This window comes from Pan troglodytes, chromosome 18 (assembly GCF_028858775.2).
Source record: "Pan troglodytes isolate AG18354 chromosome 18, NHGRI_mPanTro3-v2.0_pri, whole genome shotgun sequence".
NCBI lineage: Eukaryota > Metazoa > Chordata > Mammalia > Primates > Hominidae > Pan > Pan troglodytes.
Genome location: NC_072416.2, coordinates 63,585,653 through 63,607,276, shown reverse-complemented (window position 1 = coordinate 63,607,276; position 21,624 = coordinate 63,585,653). Strand labels below are relative to the sequence as shown.

The following is a 21,624-nucleotide window of genomic DNA, read 5'->3' as shown; positions in this document are numbered from 1 at the left end:
CATTGTGTACAAGTCTTTATGTTGACATATATTTTCATTCCTCTTAAGTACATTCCTAGAAGTGGAACTGTGGGGTCATATGGTAACTCTGTTTAACAGTTTTGAGGAAGATCTTTCTTTTTACCTGCCATCGTTTTACATTACCACCAGCATTGCATGAGGATTCCAATTTCTCTATATCTTTGCCAGCACTTGCTATTGTGTTTCTTTTTTATGATAACCATTCTACTGGGTATGAAGTGGGGTCTAATTGTGGTTTAATTTGCATTTTTCAGTGACTAATGATGTTGAGGATCTTTTCAAGTGCTTATTGACCATTTATATATCTTCTTTGGAGAGATGTGTATTTAATATTTTGCTTATTTTTAATTGTGTTATTGTCATTTATTTAATTGTAAGAGTTCTTTACATATTTTGGATATAGTTATATTTATCAAATATATGATTTGCAAATATTTTCTCTCATTCTGTATCTTTTTTTGATAATGTCCTTTGATGTACAAAAGTTTTTAATTTTGATGAAATCTTCAATGAAAAGACTCTTCTTGCCCCATTTTATTGTCTTGACATGTTTGTAGAAAATCAATTGATCATAGATATCAGGGTTTATTTCTGGACTCTCAATTCTGTTCCTTATATGGCTATCATTATAGTAAATGTACTCTGTCTCAGTTCCTGTATATTTATAGTTAGTTTTGAAATTAGAACGTCTGTGTGCCTGTAAATTTTTTTTCCTCAAGATTGTTTTGATTATTCTGGATCCTTTGAATCTTCATGTGAATTTTAGGATCAGCTTGCCAAGTTCTTCAATGAAAAAAAAGCTCAAATTTTGGTAGAGATTCTGTTGACCTTGTGGAACAATTTGAGGAGTATTGCCATCTGGACGCTATCAAGCCTTTTGATTCATAGTCATGGGATAATTCTCTATTTACTTAGATTTTTTTCCATTTCTATAATTTTTTCTAGTTTCAGTGTATAAGTCTTGCACTTCTTATGTTAGATGTATTTTTAAGTATTTTATTTTTTGATGCCACTATAATTGTTTTTATTAATTTCATTTTCAGATTTTTATTGCTAGTGTACAGAAATACAAAAATATTAGTATATAGAAATACAAAAAGTGGAAACAACACAAATGTTGGACAAAAAATCTTTTATATATTACTCATATCCTGTAGCCTTGCTAAACTCATTTATTAGTTCAAATAACTTTTTTCTTTTAATTTGTGAACCTTCAGGATTTTCTATGTATAAGATAATCTTATCTTCAAATAGAGATCATTTTACTTTTTTCTTTCTAATTCTGCTGCCTTTATTTCTTTTTTCTTATCTAATTGCCCTAGCTAGCACCTCCAATACAATGTTGAGTAGAAGTAATTAAAATAGACATCCTTTTCTTCTTTTTGATCTTAGGGGAAAGCACTCTGTCTTTCACCACTAAGTGTGATGTTAGCTGTGAGCTTTTTGTAGGTATTCCACATCAGGTGGAGGAAGTTATCTACTATTCCTAGTGTGTTGAATGTGGTTTTTTTGTCATTGTTGTTGTTGGTCATGAGTGTTAGATTTTGTCAAATGCTTTTTCTGGATCTACTGAGGTGAACATATGGTTTTTGTCCTGCATTCCATTAATAAGTTGAATTGCATTAACTGAGTTTTCAGATGTTAAACCAAACTTGCATTTTTGCGAGAAATCCCACTTGGTCATGCTGTAAAATTTTGTGTCTATGTATGTTACTAGCTTTGGTTTGCTGGTATTTGTTTAAGATTTTGCATTTATATTCATAAGAGATATTAGTCTATAATTTTTTTATGTTTTATTTGGTTTTAGTAACAAGGTAATACTGGCCTCATAGGATGAGTTATAAAACATTCCCTCCCGTCCAATTTTTTGAAGAGTTGGTAAAGGTTGATATGAATTCTTTGAGTGTTTGGTAAAATTCGTTAGTGAAACTGTCTGAGTCTGGGGAAATGTTGGGTCAATTTATTAGGCTCCTACATCAAAAAATAACCTGAAGAATTAACTAGAATTAGTTAGAGGTACACCCTTTAATTTGCTGAGATATCCATCAGGTACTGTTAAATCAGCAAAGCAATATGCAGACAACTGTACTGTCTCATTGCCTTCTGGAGACAATTATATAATGTTAATATGTCTATATGCCTCCATGTAAGTCTCTATGTGGGTGTGTTATCTATTCACTTTTATTCCAAATGTATTAATATAAAGTAATATTCAAAAATATGATCACATATATATCATCCCTCATTGGAGACTCTTTTAATTGTTTAATTGCATTTTTATTGGTACATAATAATTATGCATATTTACAAGGTACATGTGATATTTGGATACACAGGTACAATATATAGTGAGAAAATCAGGATAACTAGAATATCCATCTCCTTCCTCAAACACTTATTATTTCTATGGAATAGATCCAGGATCAGTATTGCTGGGTTGAAGAGTATGTGTATTTCTAGGCTTAATACATTTTGCTAGGTTGTTCATAATAGAAATTAACAATTCTGATTTTTACAAGTAATATGCGAGAGTACCCATTTTCTTGTATCCCTGCGAAAAATGGCTTTTAAAAAATTTTTAAATTTAAATTTTTATTTTTTTTAGAGAGAGTTTCACTGTGTCACCTAGGCCAAAGTGCCCTGGCACGATCATAGTTCACTGTAACCTTTAACTCTTAGGCTCAAGGACTCCTTTAGCCTCAGCCTCCCAAGTAGCTAGGACTGCAGGTGCATGTCACCACACAGGTTTTTACTTTTTTAATTTTTTGAGACGGAGTCTTACTCTGTTGCCCATGCTGGAGTGCAGTGATGTGATCTCAGCTCATTGCAACCTCCACCTCCTGGGTTCAAGCAATTCTTGTGCCTTAGCCCCTCAAGTAGCTGGGATTACAGGCACCCGCCACTACACCTGGCTAATTTTTATATTTTTAGTAGAGACGGGGTTTTCCCATGTTCACCAGGCTGGTCTCGAACTCCTGACCTCAAGTCATCTGCTCACCTCAGCCTCCCAGAGTGCTGGGATTACAGGCATGAGCCACTGCACCCAGCTTATTTTTTTATTTTTAATATTTTGGAGAGATAAGGTCTTGCTATATTGCCCATGCTAGTTTCAAACTCCTGGCCTCAAGCAGTCCTCCTGCCTTGACCTCCCAAAGTACTGGGATTTCAGGTGTGAGCCACTGTGCCTGGCTAACAATGGCTGGTTTTAAATTTTAAAAAATTACCATAGGTGTAAATTATTATTTCACTATTATTTTGCATGCCTCTGGTTCTGAATGTGGACATATATAAATGTTTGTGAGCCCTTTTGATTTGTTCTCCTGTGTGTTATTCATAACTTTGCTCATTTTTCCATTGGGGCCTCTTTTTTCTCATTATGTCAGTTTACTTTAAGTATTATAATATAAGCCCAGTGTCATCTGCATTGCAAAGTCATTAAGTCATTTGGGAAATATTATTTTTATATTAACTTTCGGTATACTATATTGTGCTGTAAAATATTTTACCTGAACAAATGTGTTTACATTTTATTTCAACATTTCTCGGTTCTCAGGTTTGATCAAGACATGTTCCCTGCAGGACCCTATATTTTGTGTGTGTATTCCTGTATATATATATATATATATATATATGTTTTTACATTGCAGATGTGAGTGTATTTATAAGTATTTTGTATATAGTCTTAAACATTTATTTCTTTTCTTCCAGATGGATAGCCAGTTGTGCCAAAACTATTTTGAATTAATCTATTTTTCCCCCAATGAATTGAAATAAGCCTTTGCCACTTTTGCAGTTTCTCACATATGTTTGTCTTTAGTATATCACTAGTTCAATTAGTCAACATTTGATTTGATATTTGTGCTTATATTCTCATAAGTGAAAGTGCTCTGCATTTTTATACTATCTTCATCAGATATTGGTATTTTGCTGGCTGCATATAAAACTAGCTAGTTTTCCATTTTTTCTATGGCCTGAACTAGCTTATATAACATTTGAATCATCCATTTTGTAAATGTCATGTGAATGAAAGTCAACTTTGACCTAGTCTGTTTTGTTGCCTTTTTTAATGATAAATTTTAAGTTACCTTTCCAAATTACCTAAGCTGATTTAGCAATAACTATTCTATTTTTTATCTTCCTGGGTTAATTTTGGTAATTTATATTCTTCTGGGAAGTCATACATCTCCTTTAAGTTTTCAAATCAATTCCATAAAGTTGTATATATGATTCCCTTAATTCTTTAGTCTTCTTTCTGACTATAGTGTATCTTTTTTCTCATAATTTTGCCTCTCTCTCTCCTCTCTCTTCCTCTTCCCTCTAAAACTCCTAATTTGTCTATTTTATTGGTCTTTTCAAGGAAATAATTCTTGGATTTCATTGTCATTGCTACCTTCAAAACTTTATTAACTGTAGACTTTATTGAGTTCTCTTTTGTTTTATTTTGTTTCATTATTTTCTAATTTATTTATTTATTTAATTTGATTTTTTTGAGGCAGAGTCTCACTTTGTTGCCCAGGCTGGAGTGCAATGGCACGATCGTGGCTCACTGCAACCTCTGCCTCCTGGATTCAAGTGATTCTCCCACCTCAGCCTCCCAAGTTGCTGGGATTACAGGCACCTGCCATCATATCCAGCTGATTTTTGTATTTTTGTAGAAACATGGTTTCACCATGTTGGCCAGGCTGATCTTGAACTCTTGACCTCAGGTGATCCACCCGCCTTGGCCTCCCAAAGTGCTGGGATTACAGGCATGAGCCACTGTGCCTGGCCTATTTTCTCATCTATTAAGATGAATATTACTTTTCTTAATTTTTCCTTGTCCCGTAATTCTGAAATCAATACATTTTTAATCTCTGTATTAATTTGCTGGCAATAAGTTTTCCCCTGAATTCAGCTGTCAGTTAAGTTCCATCAGTTTTGCTATGTGAGTGTTTACCTCTTCATTGCTTCCTGGGTTTATAATTCAGTTATTTAAGAATATGTTTCCTGATTTTCAAGTAATTTTGACTTTTGCTTTTTCTTTGTAATGATTCTAACTTATTGCATTATGACTAGGGAATGTGACCTATATAATTTCTTTGCTTTACATTTCATTAAATTTTTTGAGGTCATGCACAAAATTTGATACATTGTTGGTGGTGATAAACTGGCATAGTGATGGGAGAACAATTTGTCAATATCGAATATTGCTGTATATGTACATATTTTATGACACAGCTATTCTACTTACAGATGTATGTGAAAGTCACACATAGATATGTATACGTGCACGAGAGTGTTTACAAGTGTATGTAAACATGTATGTACATATATGTATGTGTATACATACATATGTATTTGTAAAATTGCAATTTCAAAAAAATCGGAATCAGTCTAATTAACCTACAGGTAAGTGGTCTTACTTATAATGGGATTGAGTAAATAGACTGTGGGCAACTCACACAGTGGATTGCTATGCAACAATTAAAATGAATTAGTATGTGTATCAACATAGATAAATCTCTGTAATGTGAAGTACAAACAGTAAGGTGTAAAATGGTATGCACAGCATGGAAGCATTTATTTACATTTTAAATGTTCAAAACAATCCTACATATTATTTGTGGAGACATCCATATGTACACAAATGGAAAAACTCTCACAAAAAGTTCCATATCCACTTCCAGGTATTAGGTCATCTCTGGGGAGGGATAGAGAAGCAAAGGAATATTGTGGTAGGGTTTTAGCCATACTGTGCTGTTTATTCCTTAAAAGAAAATTGAAGCAAATGAGCAAAACAATAACATCTGTTTAATCTGGGAGGAACATACCCAGGTATCTGCTTATTGCCGGCTCCCTCTTTTGCTGTATTAGCCAGAAAAGTTATTTGGCTTGTTCTCCACTGTTTCCTCCATGTGAATCCAAGAGATGTGGATAATACTCAGAGTTAAATGATAAGTTCAGAAACAAAGTTGGAGTCAAGTCACACCAGATCCAACTGAAAGACATGTCTTTTTTTAGCCTAGAAAATAAAAATCTTGACAAGACGAGGATCACTCTCTTTATGTAATTCCAGGTATTTTTCCTTATGAAAGGAGGTAGACTTCTTCTATGTGACTAGGGGGCAAATGTAGAAATAGTGTCTTGGAACTGGGAAGATGCAGATTCTAGTCTAAGTCATGGCAGATCAACCCAACAGCCAGAGTGGTCTAGAATTGCAATAGAGGGTTCCAGGAGAAAATGATCCCCTTGTCAGATGTTTGAACAATGACAAAAGTACTATTTTTAAGGCATGTTTAGTAAGGATTCCAGTGATACCATTAATGGATATTAATGGATATCATTTATTAAGGCCTTACTATTATATGTTTAAAACATTTTATGTTTATTAATTTACTCAACTTCCATGATGACACTATATGGCTGTGACTGTTTGAAACTGTTATGATGCTTACAAAGCACCTGCCACACATTATCTGGCACCTAATTATCTCTCAGGGAATTAGGTAGCTAATCGTTTGATTAATATTAACTGCTTTGTTAGGTTCCCATTTCTTGCAAAAAAATGTTGCTAGTCAACTGAAAGGTTATTGCCCATAGAACAGACACAGAGTCATAACATTTCTACTCACAGTCTTTTATTTAATACAGATCACTCCTGCAAGAGACAGAGGTAGAATAAAGCACTCCCATGTTTATTGCAGCACTACTCACAATAGCAAAGAGAAGGAATCAACCTGAGTGTCCATCAGTGGATGCATGGATTAAAAAATGTGGTATATACATAAAATGGAATACCATATGGCTATAAAAAAGAATGAAATCCTTTGTAAAGACACATGCACACGTATGTTTATTACAGCAGTATTTACAATACCAAAGACTTGGAAACAACCCAAATGCCCATCAATGATAGACTGGATAAAGAAAATATGGCACATATATACTATGGAATACTATGCAGCCATAAAACAGAATGAGTTCATGACCTTTGCAGGGTCATGGATGAAGCTGGAAGCCATCATTCTCAGCAAACTAACACAGGAACAGAAAACCAAACACCAAATGTTCTCACTCACAAGTGGGAGTTGAACAATGAGAACAAATGGACACAGGGAGGGGAATATCACACAACGGGGCCTGCCGGGGGGTGGAGGGCAAGAAAAGGGAGAGCATTAGGACAAATACCTAATTCATGAGGGGCTTAAAATCTAGATGATTGGTTGATAGGTGCAGCAAACCACCATGGCTCATGTATACCTACATAACAGACCTGCACATTCTGCACATGTATCCGAGAACTTAAAGTAAAATTAAAAAAAAAAAAGAATGAAATCAAGTCATTTGTAGCAGCATGAATGGAACTGGAGGTCATTATCTTAAGTGAAATAAGCCAGGCATGCCCATATAAAAATATTGCATGTTCTCATTTATATGTAGGAGCTACAAACCCTAATCACATGGAGGTAGAGAGTAGAAAGGTAGATAAAATAGAGTGGAAAGGGTGATGAGGGTGAGGAGGGAGGATGAAGAGAAGTGGGTTAAAGGGCACAAACACTGTATACAGTAAGATAGAAGGAATAAATTCAATGTTTGATAGCAGAGTAGAATGATTATACTTAACAAAAATGTATTACACTTGGGTGAAGGACACTCTGAATACCCTGATTTGATTACTACGCATTTTAGGTGTGTAACAAAATTTCACATGTGCCCTATACATTTGTACAAATAAAGGAAAAAAAATAAAACTGAGAGGCTGAGCGTGGAGGCTCACACCTGTAATCACAGCACTTTGGGAGGCTGAGGCGGTGGTGGGGGATAAACTGAGGTCAGGAGTTCGAGACCAGCCTAGCCAGTGTGGTGAAACCCCTTCTCTACTAAAAATACAAAAATTAGCCAGGCATGGTGGCAGGCACCTGTAATCCCAGCTACTCGGGAGGCTTAGGCAGGAGAACCACTTGAGCCTGGGAGGCAGAGGTTGCAGTGAGCCTAGATCACACCATTGCACTCCAGCCTGGGCAACAAGAGCAAAACTCTGTCTCAAAAAATAAAATAAAATAAAACTGAGAATGGAATGCAAGTGATTGGACTAAGATCACACATCAAGTGAATGGTAAAGGAAAATTTGGATGTTGGAGAAAGGGCCCCAAAATTAGAAACATGTAAGCTTGAACTAGAAGTATCTCATCTTTTACCAGGGGCTTTGTGTCCCAGAGATAGCATCTTGGTGTCTTGAGCTTGTGTCTACCTATTCTAGGTCCTCTTTGTCTCCAAATTGTAGGATTCTTAGTTCCCATGTAGGGTTCATGTGGGTGAGTTCTCGGAAAGTAGGTGACCCAAACATGTACAAGGGAGATAGGAGTTCATTCCTTAACTGGAACCTTGTTCAAAGGGCATTCCATTGTGTTAACCCTCAGACCTGTTTGCAGATTGTATCCCGTGTGGCTGCCTCTTCATAATGATAGACATGAGGAGCTTTTCAAATCCGGGGAATGATCTGGGTAGATAATGTCAGCTGATTATGAATTTCTGGTGTGTGGCCCACAGCTATTGGTAATGAATCAGGCTGCTACACAAGGGGACTTTTGATCAAGGCACATTTCTACATAATGAAAAGTAAAGTAGTGCAGATTAATGGTGTCAGCCTTTTAATGGACCTGGGGAAATGGCTGGGTGACAGATCCTTTTTCCTAAGAGCAGCTCAGCCTTCTGCCTCTCGGACTTACATCAAGGGGAGCCCAAGGGAAGCCACTGAAAGGTCATTGAGTCTCTCTTTGACGGGTGTTGGCACAAGAGTTTCCTAGTTGTTCTCATCTCCTCTTTGTTGCTGACCTTTTCCCCATTGAATGTGACACTCAGAGCAAGAGACATGGAAAACTCTCCAGGGTCAGGGATATCGGAAGCACCATCATTAAATAACTTATAAAGGGAATGTATTATCATTAGATAGTGTTGGACTTTGCTTAAGACTTATGAATGGTGGCCCATCTTTGTGTTAGGGTGGCAGTAGCACACCTGACCTGTCCTCTACCTGAGCTTTGTTGCGTTAGCCAAACCTAGACAAGAAAGACTAGTCAGTATTTATACACATAGATCACTTGTAAATAGTAGGTCAGGGCCAAGGTCAAGGTCAAGGCATTCCATGAAGTTTAGGCTATTGCTATTAATACCCGATAGTATTTACTGAGCATCTATAGGATGCCTATCAGACACACGTATTTTGCATTTCTCATTCTCGTTAATAATCTCCTTATAATGTAGGTATTAGTATTCCCATTTTATGGATGATGACCTTGAAGCTCTGGGAGTTTAGCTGCATCTCTTGGAATGACATAGCTAGCAATAGTAGCAGTAGTAAAAATCATATAACTGCCGACATTTATGTAGCTCTCGCTATGAGCCGTGCATGTTTCTAAGAGCTTTTTATGTATGAGTTTGTTTGAGGATCACAATAATGCAACAAGTTTGGGTATTGTATTTTCACATTTTACAAATAAAGAAGTTGAGGCACAGTAAGGTTATGTGACTTGTCCAGATTCACAGAGTTAGTAAGGAACAGAGGTATGATTTGAACCACTATGCTTTAGATGCCGGCATTAAAATGCCAACCTACTGTGAGAATGGGACTTTCCTCTGTCCTCACTACTTCCTCGCCTACCCTCACCTCTGCCTTTGAATCACTTAAGGTTGCACTTTCATAAAGATCTCTTTAAATGTCATGGACCCTTAAACTGAGTTAGGTCTCTTTCTGCTGTATGTTTGCACATTTTCCTCCTCTTCCTCTATTTTAACACTCTTCACACTTTCTTATGATTACTTGCATGACATATTGTCTTCCCTTATAGATATTAAGCTACAGGAAGGCAGATGCTGGTGGTGGCTGGGCCTTCTTTGCTTAACATTATGTTCTCAAGGTCTATTATGGTGTCCACATAAATAAAGTTAAATTTCTGATTGTTTCTTACCATATTTCACAAACACTGTTGGATGAAATACTGGCCATTTGGAAGGCATAGCCTAAGATAAAATATAAACTATTTGCCAAAGCCAAAATTCCTACTGGGTGGCTCCAGGGGGCACCATAAAAAATAGACAACTACAGTCTAGAGTTGAAGGCAGATCCAACAAGAGCCCTGTGCCAGCCACATGGAGGAGAAAAAGCTCTTCATACTACGTGCTATGAAAACAGCAAACAAATTGAGATTCCAAATACAAGCTCTAAATCAAAAGACTGTATACTTTGACTTGCCATCAAATTTACTCATCTTGGCAACTTCATAAAGCATGCTTGGTGGGAAGTAGAAAGTATGATGTATTATTGATGATAGTTACTGGGTTTTCAAAACTAAGTAATGAAACGAACATTTGCTGATTAAGGAATGCATGCGTGATTGAATAAACGAATGAGTATAACAATCAGGTTTGCTTCATGTTTACCTGAGTGAACACCAATGTTTTTCTGCTATGACATGATGCCTCTATTTTCAATGACCCTTTATGTGGGTATACTGTCTATAGGACAGCTCTATGACCTACGGAGGGTGAACATTATTATCTGCATTTTACAAAGAGGGAAGGGCAGTTCACAGAGGTGAAGAGTTTTTTTTGAAAATAATGCATTATTTTTGTTGTTGCTGCAGTTGTGTTTCTTGTTATAATCATTATTATTATCTCACATATACCTTTTTTTTTTTTTTTGAGACAGTCTCACACACTCTGTCACCCAGGCTGGAGTGCAGTGGTGTGATCTCAGCTCCCTGCAACCTCTGCCTCTCAGGTTCAAGAGACTCTCCTGCCTTAGCTTCCCCAGTAGCTTGGATTACAGGCACCCACCACCACTCCCAGCTAATTCTTGTAATTTTAGTACAGATGGGGTTTCACAATGTTAGCCAGGCTGGTCTCGAACTCCTGACCTCAAGTGATCTGCCCACCTCGGCCTCCCAACGTGCTGGGATTACAGGTGTGAGCCTCTGCGCCCAGCCTCACATAAACCTTTGAGCATCTGGTATAAGGACCCAGAGGCCAGGACCTGCTAAAGAAGTGCAAGCTGGATTAGAGAAATAAGCGGGGAGCTCAGTTACTGAGCCTAGGAACCCACATTGAGAGCAACTCTAGAATGTCCTAAGATCTTCAGTGCTGACCTAATTTTTGCCTTGCATCCTTCTGTGACAGGTTTTCCCACTCACACTATCCATGACACTTTATGATGTTTATAAACCCGATGTCAGTCCCACTGCTCATAACTTGCCTTTGATATAAAAAAAAGTTTCATTAGACATGGCTTTGTTTATTCAAACTTTATTCCTCCTTTACATCTTTTTAATGACTTTTAAGCTCAGTCTATTAATCTTCTTACCCGAGTTAAGCCTTTTTCTCAATATATTCTTTTAAAGATATTTCCAAACGCTGAAGCTTACATTCTTTGCCCTATGTGGGCTTTTATGGGGACAATAATTAGCTGGAAAGCCTTGTCAGAAATACAGAAGAATGTGTTCCAGTATTAGGTGGGATTGTGGACTGAAAGCCTTCTAGAATATTGTCCACATTGAATGTTGCTGTATCAAACAATTCGATTCAATTCACTTTGGAAAAAGCATTGAGTTTCTCTTTGCATCGGCCACGATGTGAGCCCAGGGAATAAGGTGTATGGGAGTTACTACAATGTAGAGGGCACAGTGATAGAGTAGAACTACAAATAGATGCACACCATGGTAAAAGTTTGCAAAAGAATTTTGGGGGACTGGGTGTGGAGGCTCATGCCTGTAATCCCAGCACTGTGGGAGGCCGAGGCTGGTAGATACTTGAGCCCAGGAGTTTGAGACCAGCCTGGGCAACATGGTGAAGCTCCATCTCTACAAACAACAACAACAACAACAAAATAGCTGGGTGTGGTGGCACATAACTGTAGTCCCAGATACCTAGAGGTTGAAGTGGGAGCATCACTGGAGCCTATGAGATCAAGGCTTCGGTGAACTGAGTTCACACCACTGCACTGTAGCCTGGGTGAGAGCAAGACCCTGTCACCCTGTCACAAACACAAAAAACGAGTCATGGTGGTAGATGTTCCAACAGGGGAGATGTTGGTAAAACTCTCAGAATATAAATAAATGTTGAATTAAGCATGTAATAGATTGAGAAGAAGGAGAACAGCATTTAAGACCAAGGGAACAGCAAGAGTGAAAAAATGGAGATGAATGAAATTGTACGTGTGTTGGGTTAGGATAACTCTTTCCCTTCTGCCGGTGTTCTGGCTTCTTTCATTTTCTTTAATCCAGTATGTTCCTTCTGAACATTGGGTCTTCTTAAACACCCTTCCCACTGCCTACAAAGTGTCCTCAACCCAACACTGCTCACTTGCCTGGCTGCTACTGATTCCTTTAATTCTCAGCTCAAATGTCATGTTCTCAAGTTGACCTGTCCTGGTACACTAGACTCCAGTTATTTTATGTATGCTCCTAAAATAGTCTTAAAGCCCTCTTTGTTAACTTGCATCAAACTCAAAGTACTTTCTTAATTCTTGCCTTCCTCAATCAAGTATAAACCCCTGAGGGCTGCGACTATATTTGTGTTATTCTCTGTGTGTTCTCAGGATCTTCCTCAAGATCTGATGCCTGGTTACCACCCCTCTGTGTATACCTTTGTGCAATGGTGGGCTGGGGCATTTAGGGCATGGTAGGAAGTGGTGAGAAAAGAGGAAGGAAAATTGACAGAGGGGGATAAAATTATAGAGGGCTTTGAACAATGTCTCACTTAAACCGGCTTCTGGGCACCTTTACTGTGAAAGACCAAACTAAATGTAAAAGAAACACAAACACAGCAGCTTTTCTTCAAGTTTTGAAGAATAAAAGATGTGTAGTTGAAAATCATGCATACACTGACAGTTATTTCTTTTTTAAAAATAGTCTTCTAAGAAATAGTGGTGGTAGAAAGTGGTCTTAAATAAATGGCAGCCTCTTAATACTCCTGAGAGCATGGAAAAATTTATCAATGTGAATACCCCAACCGCAGAAAGGAAAAGTATTTTAAACACTCGGGTTTTATTAATGTCTATGGTACCTGCAAGTGGACATAGTTGTATGGATGAAAATATCTGGTCATTCACACCTGAGGGATGTAGGACCCTGGCTGTGGTGGGTTGGTTGGTACATTCATTCATGGAATGGATGTTCATGGAGCACTTATTTACTCAATGTCATGCCAAGCATTACACAAGACAGTCCTTGACTTTACAGAAGTCACCATCCAACAGGGGAGAAAGACATTCAGTAAATAATTAAACCAGCAATTTACTTGCCGCAGTGGCAAGGAATGCTAAAAGGAAAGGCACAGGTTTGAGGGGAGCCTTGAGGACATGTCATGTCCATCAGAAGACATCTGAGGAATTTCATGCATTGGCAACCTCAGAGGTAAGTTAGATTCTGGCCCTACTTAGGTCTTAAGGCACTGAGGTATGCCATATCGCTGAGGCCTGTGTATGAATATTTACTGTGGTGCTGGCATAATTGCATGACCCTCTCAATCTGAAGTGTTCCTACCAGCACCTACCAGCACCCAACAACTCAAGTGCTTTTGGTTTTTATTCTCATCCTGTCAAGAGTGATTCTTATTAAAGGTCTAGTGGGGTCACTCACTTCAATTTTTTAGCTATGTTTTACTGAATTCTGTGGGGGTAGATGACATTCTCTTTGGGGCATTCATGAAAAAGATGAATTTTTAAAGGAAATACCCTTTACCTGAGTGAAGACCTTACACCATAAACTTCCACCTCTGTCTTCACAAATATAACTGCTTCTTAGGCAAGTAGAGAAAGCAGGGCCTGAATACACTAACTAGAGGGCTGGAAAAGCCCAGTATGAATGTTTACTCCTAACCCAAGGGGGTAGTCTTCCTCTTAGGTGAGCTGACATTAAGGCCAAAATGGGTGTAAAAGAATATGAGACAGTGGCATATTATTTTTTAGAATAAGATAATATATTTTAGTTTTAACTCCTTGACTTTTTAAATTATTTTTAAAGTTTTATTATTATTATACTTTAAGTTTTAGGGTACATGTGCACAATGTGCAGGTTAGTTACATATGTATACAGGTGCCATGCTGGTGTGCTGCACCCATTAACTCAACACTTAGCATTAGGTATATCTCCTAAAGCTATCCCTCCCCCCTCCCCCCACCCCACAACAGTCCCCAGAGTGTGATGTTCCCCTTCCTGTGTCCATGTGTTCTCATTGTTCAATTCCCACCTATAAGTGAGAATATGTGGTGTTTGGTTTTTTGTTCTTGTGATAGTTTACTGAGAATGATGATTTCCAATTTCATCCATGTCCCTACAAAGGACATGAACTCATCATTTTTTATGGCTGCATAGTATTCCATGCTGTATATGTGCCACATTTTCTTAATCCAGTCTATCATTGTTGGACATTTGGCTTGGTTCCAAGTCTTTGCTATTGTGAATAGTGCTGCAATAAACATACGTGTGCATGTGTCTTCATAGCAGCATGATTTATAGTCCTTTGGGTATATACCCAGTAATGGGATGGCTGGGTCAAATGGTATTTCTAGTTCTAGATCCCTGAGGAATCGCCACACTGACTTCCACAATGGTTGAACTAGTTTACAGTCCCACCAACAGTGTAAAAGTGTTCCTATTTCTCCACATCCTCTCCAGCACCTGTTGTTTCCTGACTTTTTAATGATTGCCATTCTAACTGGTGTGAGATGGTATCTCATTGTGGTTTTGATTTGCATTTCTCTGATGGCCAGTGATGGTGAGCATTTTTTCATGTGTTTTTTGGCTGCATTAATGTCTTCTTTTGAGAAGTGTCTGTTCATGTCCTTTGCCCACCTTTTGATGGGGTTGTTTGTTTTTTTCTTGTAAATTTGTTTGAGTTCATTGTAAATTCTGGATATTAGCCCTTTGTCAGATGAATAGATTGCAAAAATTTTCTCCCATTTTGTAGGTTGCCTGTTCACTCTGATGGTAGTTTCTTTTGCTGTGCAGAAGCTCTTGAGTTTAATTAGATCCCATTTGTCAATTTTGGCTGTGGTTGCCATTGCTTTTGGTGTTTTAGACATGAAGTCCTTGCCCATGCCTATGTCCTGAATGGTAATGCCTAGGTTTTCTTCTAGGGTTTTTATGGTTTTAGGTCTAACATTTAAGTCTTTAATCCATCTTGAATTAATTTTTGTATAAGGTGTAAGGAAGGGATCCAGTTTCAGCTTTCTACATATGGCTAGCCAGTTTTCCCAGCACCATTTATTAAATAGGGAATCCTTTCCCCATTGCTTGTTTTTCTCAGGTTTGTCAAAGATCAGATAGTTGTAGATATGTGGCATTATTTCTGAGGGCTCTGTTCTGTTCCATTGATCTATATCTCTGTTTTGGTACCAGTACCATGCTGTTTTGGTTACTGTAGCCTTGTAGTATAGTTTGAAGTCAGGTAGTGTGATGCCTCCAGCTTTGTTCTTTTGGCTTAGGATTGACTTGGTGATGCAGGCTCTTTTTTGGTTCCATATGAACTTGAAAGTAGTTTTTTCCAATTCTGTGAAGAAAGTCATTGGTAGCTTGATGGGGATGGCATTGACTCTATAAATTACCTTGGGCAGTATGGCCATTTTCACGACATTGATTCTTCCTACCCATGAGCATGGAATGTTCTTCCATTTGTTTGTATCCTCTTTAATTTCATTGAGCAGTGGTTTGTAGTTCTCCTTGAAGAGGTCCTTCACATCCCTTGTAAGTTGGATTCCTAGGTATTTTATTCTCTTTGAAGCAATTGTGAATGGGAGTTCACTCATGATTTGGCTCTCTGTTTGTCTGTTGTTGGTGTATAAGAATGCTTGTGATTTTTGTACATTAATTTTGTATCCTGAGACTTTGCTGAAGTTGCTTATCAGCTTAAGGAGATTTTGGGCTGAGACAATGGGGTTTTCTAGATATACAATCATGTCATCTGCAAACAGGGACAATTTGACTTCCTCTTTTCCTAATTGAATACCCTTTATTTCCTTCTCCTGCCTAAGTGCCCTGGCCAGAACTTCCAACACTATGTTGAATAGGAGTGGTGAGAGAGGGCATCCCTGTCTTGTGCCAGTTTTCAAAGGGAATGCTTCCAGTTTTTGCCCATTCAGTATGAAATTGGTTGTGGGTTTGTCATAGATAGCTCTTATTATTTTGAGATATGTCCCATCAATACCTAATTTATTGAGAGTTTTTAGCATGAAGGGTTGTTGAATTTTGTCAAAGGCCTTTTCTGCATCTATTGAGATAATCATGTGGTTTTTGTCTTTGGTTCCGTTTATATGCTGGATTATATTTGATTTGCGTATATTGAACCAGCCTTGCATCCCAGGGATGCAGCCCACTTGATCATGGTGGATAAGCTTTTTGATGTGCTGCTGGATTCGGTTTGCCAGTATTTTATTGAGGATTTTTGCATCAATGTTCATCAAGGATATTGGTCTAAAATTCTCTTTTTTGGTTGTGTCTCTGCCCAGCTTTGGTATCAGGATGATGCTGGCCTCATAAAATGAGTTAGGGAGGATTCCCTCCTTTTCTATTGGTTGGAATAGTTTCAGAAGGAATGGTACCATTTCCTCCTTGTACCTCTGGTAGAATTCAGCTGTGAATCCATCTGGTCCTGGACTCTTTTTTGTTGGTAAGCTATTGATTATTGCCTCAATTTCAGAGCCTTTTATTGGTCTATTCAGAGATTCAACTTCTTCCTGGTTTAGTCTTGGGAGGGTGTATGTGTTGAGGAATTTATCCATTTCTTCTAGATTTTCTAGTTTATTTGCATAGAGGTGTTTGTAGTATTCTCTGATGGTAGTTTGTATTTCTGTGGGATTGGTGGTGATATCCCCTTTATCATTTTTTATTGCATCTATTTGATTCTTTTTTCTTCTTTATTAGTCTTGCTAGCAGTCTATCAATTTTGTGGATCCTTTCAAAAAACCAGCTCCTAGATTCATTAATTTTTTGAAGGGTTTTTTGTGTCTCTATTTCCTTCAGTTCTGCTCTGATTTTAGTTATTTCTTGCCTTCTGCTAGCTTTTGAATGTGTTTGCTCTTGCTTTTCTAGTTCTTTTAATTGTGATGTTAGGGTGTCAATTTTGGATCTTTCCTGCTTTCTCTTGTGGGCATTTAGTGCTATAAATTTCCCTCTACACACTGCTTTGAATGTGTCCCAGAGATTCTAGTATGTTGTGTCTTTGTTCTCGTTGGTTTCAAAGAACATCTTTATTTCTGCCTTCATTTCATTATGTACCCAGTACTCATTCAGGAGCAGGTTGTTCACTTTCCTTGTAGTTGCGCGGTTTTGAGTGAGTTTCTTAATCCTGAGTTCTAATTTGATTGCACTGTGGTCTGAGAGACAGCTTGTTATAATTTCTGATCTTTTACATTTGCTGAGGAGAGCTTTACTTCCAAGTATGTGGTCAATTTTGGAATAGGTGTGGTGTGGTGCTGAAAAAAATGTATATTCTGTTGATTTGGGGTGGAGAGTTCTGTAGATGTCTATTAGGTCTGCTTGGTGCAGAGCTGAGTTCAATTCCTGGATATCCTTGTTAACTTTCTGTCTTATGTTGACAGTGGGGTGTTAAAGTCTCCCATTATTATTATGTGGGAGTCTAAGTCTCTTTGTAGGTCACTCAGGACTTGCTTTATGAATATGGGTGCTCCTGTATTGGGTGCATATATATTTAGGAGAGTTAGCTCTTCTTGTTGAATTGATCCCTTTACCATTATGTAATGGCCTTCTTTGTCTCTTTTGATCTTTGTTGGTTTCAAGTCTGTTTTATCAGAGACTAGGATTGCAACCCCTGCCTTTTTTTGTTTTCCATTTGCTTGGTAGATCTTCCTCCATCCTTTTATTTTGAGCCGATGTGTGTCTCTGCACATGAGATGGGTTTCCTGAATACAGCACACTGATGGGTCTTGACTCTTTATCCAATTTGCTAGTCTGTGCCTTTTAATTGGAGCATTTAGTCCATTTACATTTAAAGTTAATATTGTTATGTGTGAATTTGATCCTGTCATTATGATGTTAGCTGGTGATTTTGCTCATTAGTTGATGCAGTTTCTTCCTAGCCTCAATGGTCTTTACAATTTGGCATGTTTTTGCAGTGGCTGGTACCGGTTGTTCCTTGCCATGTTTAATGCTTCCTTCAGGATCTCTTTTAGGGCAGGCCTGGTGGTGGCAAAATCTCTCAGCATTTGCTTGTCTGTAAAGTATTTTATTTCTCCTTCACTTATGAAGCTTAGTTTGGCTGGATATGAAATTCTAGGTTGAAAATTCTTTTCTTTAAGAATGTTGAATATTGGTCCCCACTCTCTTCTGGCTTGTAGAGTTTCTGCCGAGAGATCCGCTGTTAGTCTGATGGGCTTCCCTTTGTGGGTAACCCGACGTTTCTCTCTGGCTGCCCTTAACATTTTTTCCTTCATTTCCACTTTGGTGAATCTGACAATTATGTGTCTCGGAGTTGCTCTTCTCGAGGAGTATCTTTGTGGCGTTCTCTGTATTTCCTGAATCTGAACGTTGGCCTGCCTTGCTAGATTGGGGAAGTTCTCCTGGATAATATCTTGCAGAGTGTTTTCCAACTTGGTTCCATTCTCCCTGTCACTTTCAGGTACACCAATCAGACGTAGATTTGGGCTTTTCACATAGTCCCATATTTCTTGGAGGCTTTGTTTGTTTCTTTTTATTCTTTTTTCTCTAAACTTCCCTTCTCACTTCATTTCATTCATTTCATCTTCCATCACTGATACCCTTTCTTCCAGTTGATCGCTTCGGCTCCTGAGGCTTCTGCATTCTTCACGTAGTTCTCAAGCCTTGGCTTTCAGCTCCATCAGCTCCTTTAAGCACTTCTCTATATTGGTTATTCTAGTTATCCATTTGTCTAAATTTTTTTCAAAGTTTTAAACTTCTTTGCTTTTGGTTTGAATTTTCTCCTGTAGCTCGGAGTAGTTTGACTGTCTGAAGCCTTCTTCTCTCAACTCGTCAAAGTCATTCTCCACCCAGCTTTGTTCTGTTGCTGGTGAGGAGCTGCGTTCCTTTGGAGGAGGAGAGGCGCTCTGCTTTTTAGAGTTTCCAGTTTTCCTGCTCTGTTTTTTCCCCATCTTTGTGGTTTTATCTACTTTTGGTCTTTGATGATGGTGATGTACAGATGGGTTTTAGGTGTGGATGTCCTTTCTGTTTCTTAGTTTTCCTTCTAACAGACAAGACTCTCAGCTGCAGGTCTGTTGGAGTTTGCTAGAGGTCCACTTCAGACCCTGTTTGCCTGGGTACCCGCAGCGGTGGCTGCAGAACAGCGGATTTTCGTGAACTGCGAATGCTGCTGTGTGATCGTTCCTCTGGAAGTTTTTTCTCAGAGGAGTACCTGGCCGTGTGAGGTGTCAGTCTGCCCCTACTTGGGGGTGCCTCCCAGTTAGGCTGCTCGGGGGTCAGGGGTCAGGGACCCACTTGAGGAAGCAGTCTGCCTGTTCTCAGATCTCCAGCTGCATGCTGGGAGAACCACTGCTCTCTTCAAAGCTGTCAGACAGGGCCATTTAAGTCTGCAGAGGTTACTGCTGTCTTTTTGTTTGTCTGTGCCCTGCCCCCAGAGGTGCAGCCTACAGAGGCAGGCAGGCCTCCTTGAGCTGTGGTGGGCTTCACCCAGTTCGAGTTCCTGGCTGCTTTGTTTACCTAAGCAGGCCTGGGCAATGGCGGGCGCCCTTCCCCCAGCCTTGCTGCCACCTTGCAGTTTGACCTCAGACTGCTGTGCTAGCAATCAGCGAGACTGCGTGGGCATAGGACCCTCTGAGCCATGTGCGGGATATAATCTCCTGGTGTGCCATTTTTAAGCCTGTCAGAAAAGCGCAGTATTGGGGGGGGAGTGACCCGATTTTCCAGGTGCTGTCTGTCACCCCTTTCTTTGAGTAGGAAAGGGAACTCCCTGACTCCTTGCGCTTCCCGAATGAGGCAATGCCTCGCCCTGCTTCCACTTGCGCATGGTGTGCTGTACCCACTGTCCTGCGCCCACTGTCTGGCACTCCCTAGTGAGATGAACCCGGTACCTCAGATGGAAATGCAGAAATCACCCATCTTCTGCATCGCTCACTCTGGGAGCTGTAGACTGGAGCTGTTCCTATTCGGCCATCTTGGCTCCAGCGACTTTTTTTTTTGAATTTGTGTCTCCCTAAAATGTTTTTCTCTTTTGTTATCTCTTGGTTTAAAATAAAGAAGGAATATAAAAACCCACAATTGGGGGAAGGAGGGTGGTGGGGGGAGGGAGTGCATCAGGAAAAATCGCTATATATGTATTTGTTATCTCATATGTTTTGTTTTGCTTTTTAATTTTTTTTTGAAACAAGGTCATGAGACTAAATAATTTTTGTATTTTTGGTGGAGATGAGGATTTGCCATGTTGCCCAGGTAGTCTTGAACTCTTGGCTTTAAGCTATCCACCCCCCTCAGCCTCCCAAAGTGCTGGGATTACAGGTGTGAGCCACCACACCTGGCTGCTGCTTCTTAATTTCTAATTTTGTTGTATAGTGGCAAAACAAGAAGTTTTGTGTAACTTATGCTTTTTGAAATGCATTGGAATTCTCCTCGTGGTCAAATACATGACCACATCAGAAAAAAATAGCTAATAGAAAGGAAAGAAAGGAGGAAGGAAGGAAGGAAGGAAGAAAGGGAGAGAGGGAGGGAGGGAAGAAGGAAGGAAGAAAGGAAGGAAGGAAGATTCATTTACACCAGACAACCCACTAAAAGTTTTGAGTTATTGTAATCAATAAAATACAGGAAGGAAGAAAGGAAGGAAGGGAGGAAGGGAGGGAGGAAAGGACAGAGGGAGGGAGAAAGGAAGGAAGGAAGGAAGAAGGTTCATTTACACTAGACAACCCACTAGAAGTTTTCATTTTAATAACTGTAACACCATCAACCATGCTTTGAAAGCACATCTGTTGGCTTCCAGAGTTTCTTCATCACTGTTAGACTTGGAAGTGTTTAACAAGCTCAAAAAGACACACAAATATGAAGCACCTACTCTGTGCCTGGCATCAGATCTATATTTAATTCACTTTGGGTATTTTCTGAAAGAAAGATGATTTTCCTTAACCAATTCCCAAACCAAGAACATGCATGCATCTGTGTCCAGCAGACTGGAAGTAATGAACATGAATGCCACCTTTGTTAAATTCTGAAATGGACCTAATTGCACCCAAATTCTATATAAACTCATATTGCTAAGCTTTGATTCATACCTAATTTCCTCAAATGGGAAGGGTGGAGGATTAGTTGAATGAAGGGCTGCTGTAGAAAGAGCAACACATATGTCTTCTTGGCGAATGTCTGCTTTTTTTCCAGTTATTAGAGTTAATGCCAGCACAGGAAGGGAGCAACAGGGGCCAGAGTTGTTTTTCCCCTTAGAGCAACAGGGAGAATGTATCAGAGATAAGAGTCACCCGGGTGTTTGGCTTTTGGAAATGAAAATAGAATTGCTGTATACATGTCAGCTTGATCTGGGAAGGCTGAAAATAGGGGCGGGGGTGCAGGTAGATGTAGAATGGCCTGAGTTAAACCCTAGTTAGGGAAGAAAAGACAAAAATTTGAAGATGGCGACTTTATCCCTAGCACACAGGGT

General features: G+C 38.9%; 1 long non-coding RNA gene across 1 annotated transcript in view; it reads left to right on the top strand.

The window, feature by feature from the left end:
* Positions 1-21,624, top strand: part of LOC129137353 (uncharacterized) — a 441,478-nt gene that overhangs the window by 234,957 nt on the left and 184,897 nt on the right. The window lies entirely within an intron of this gene.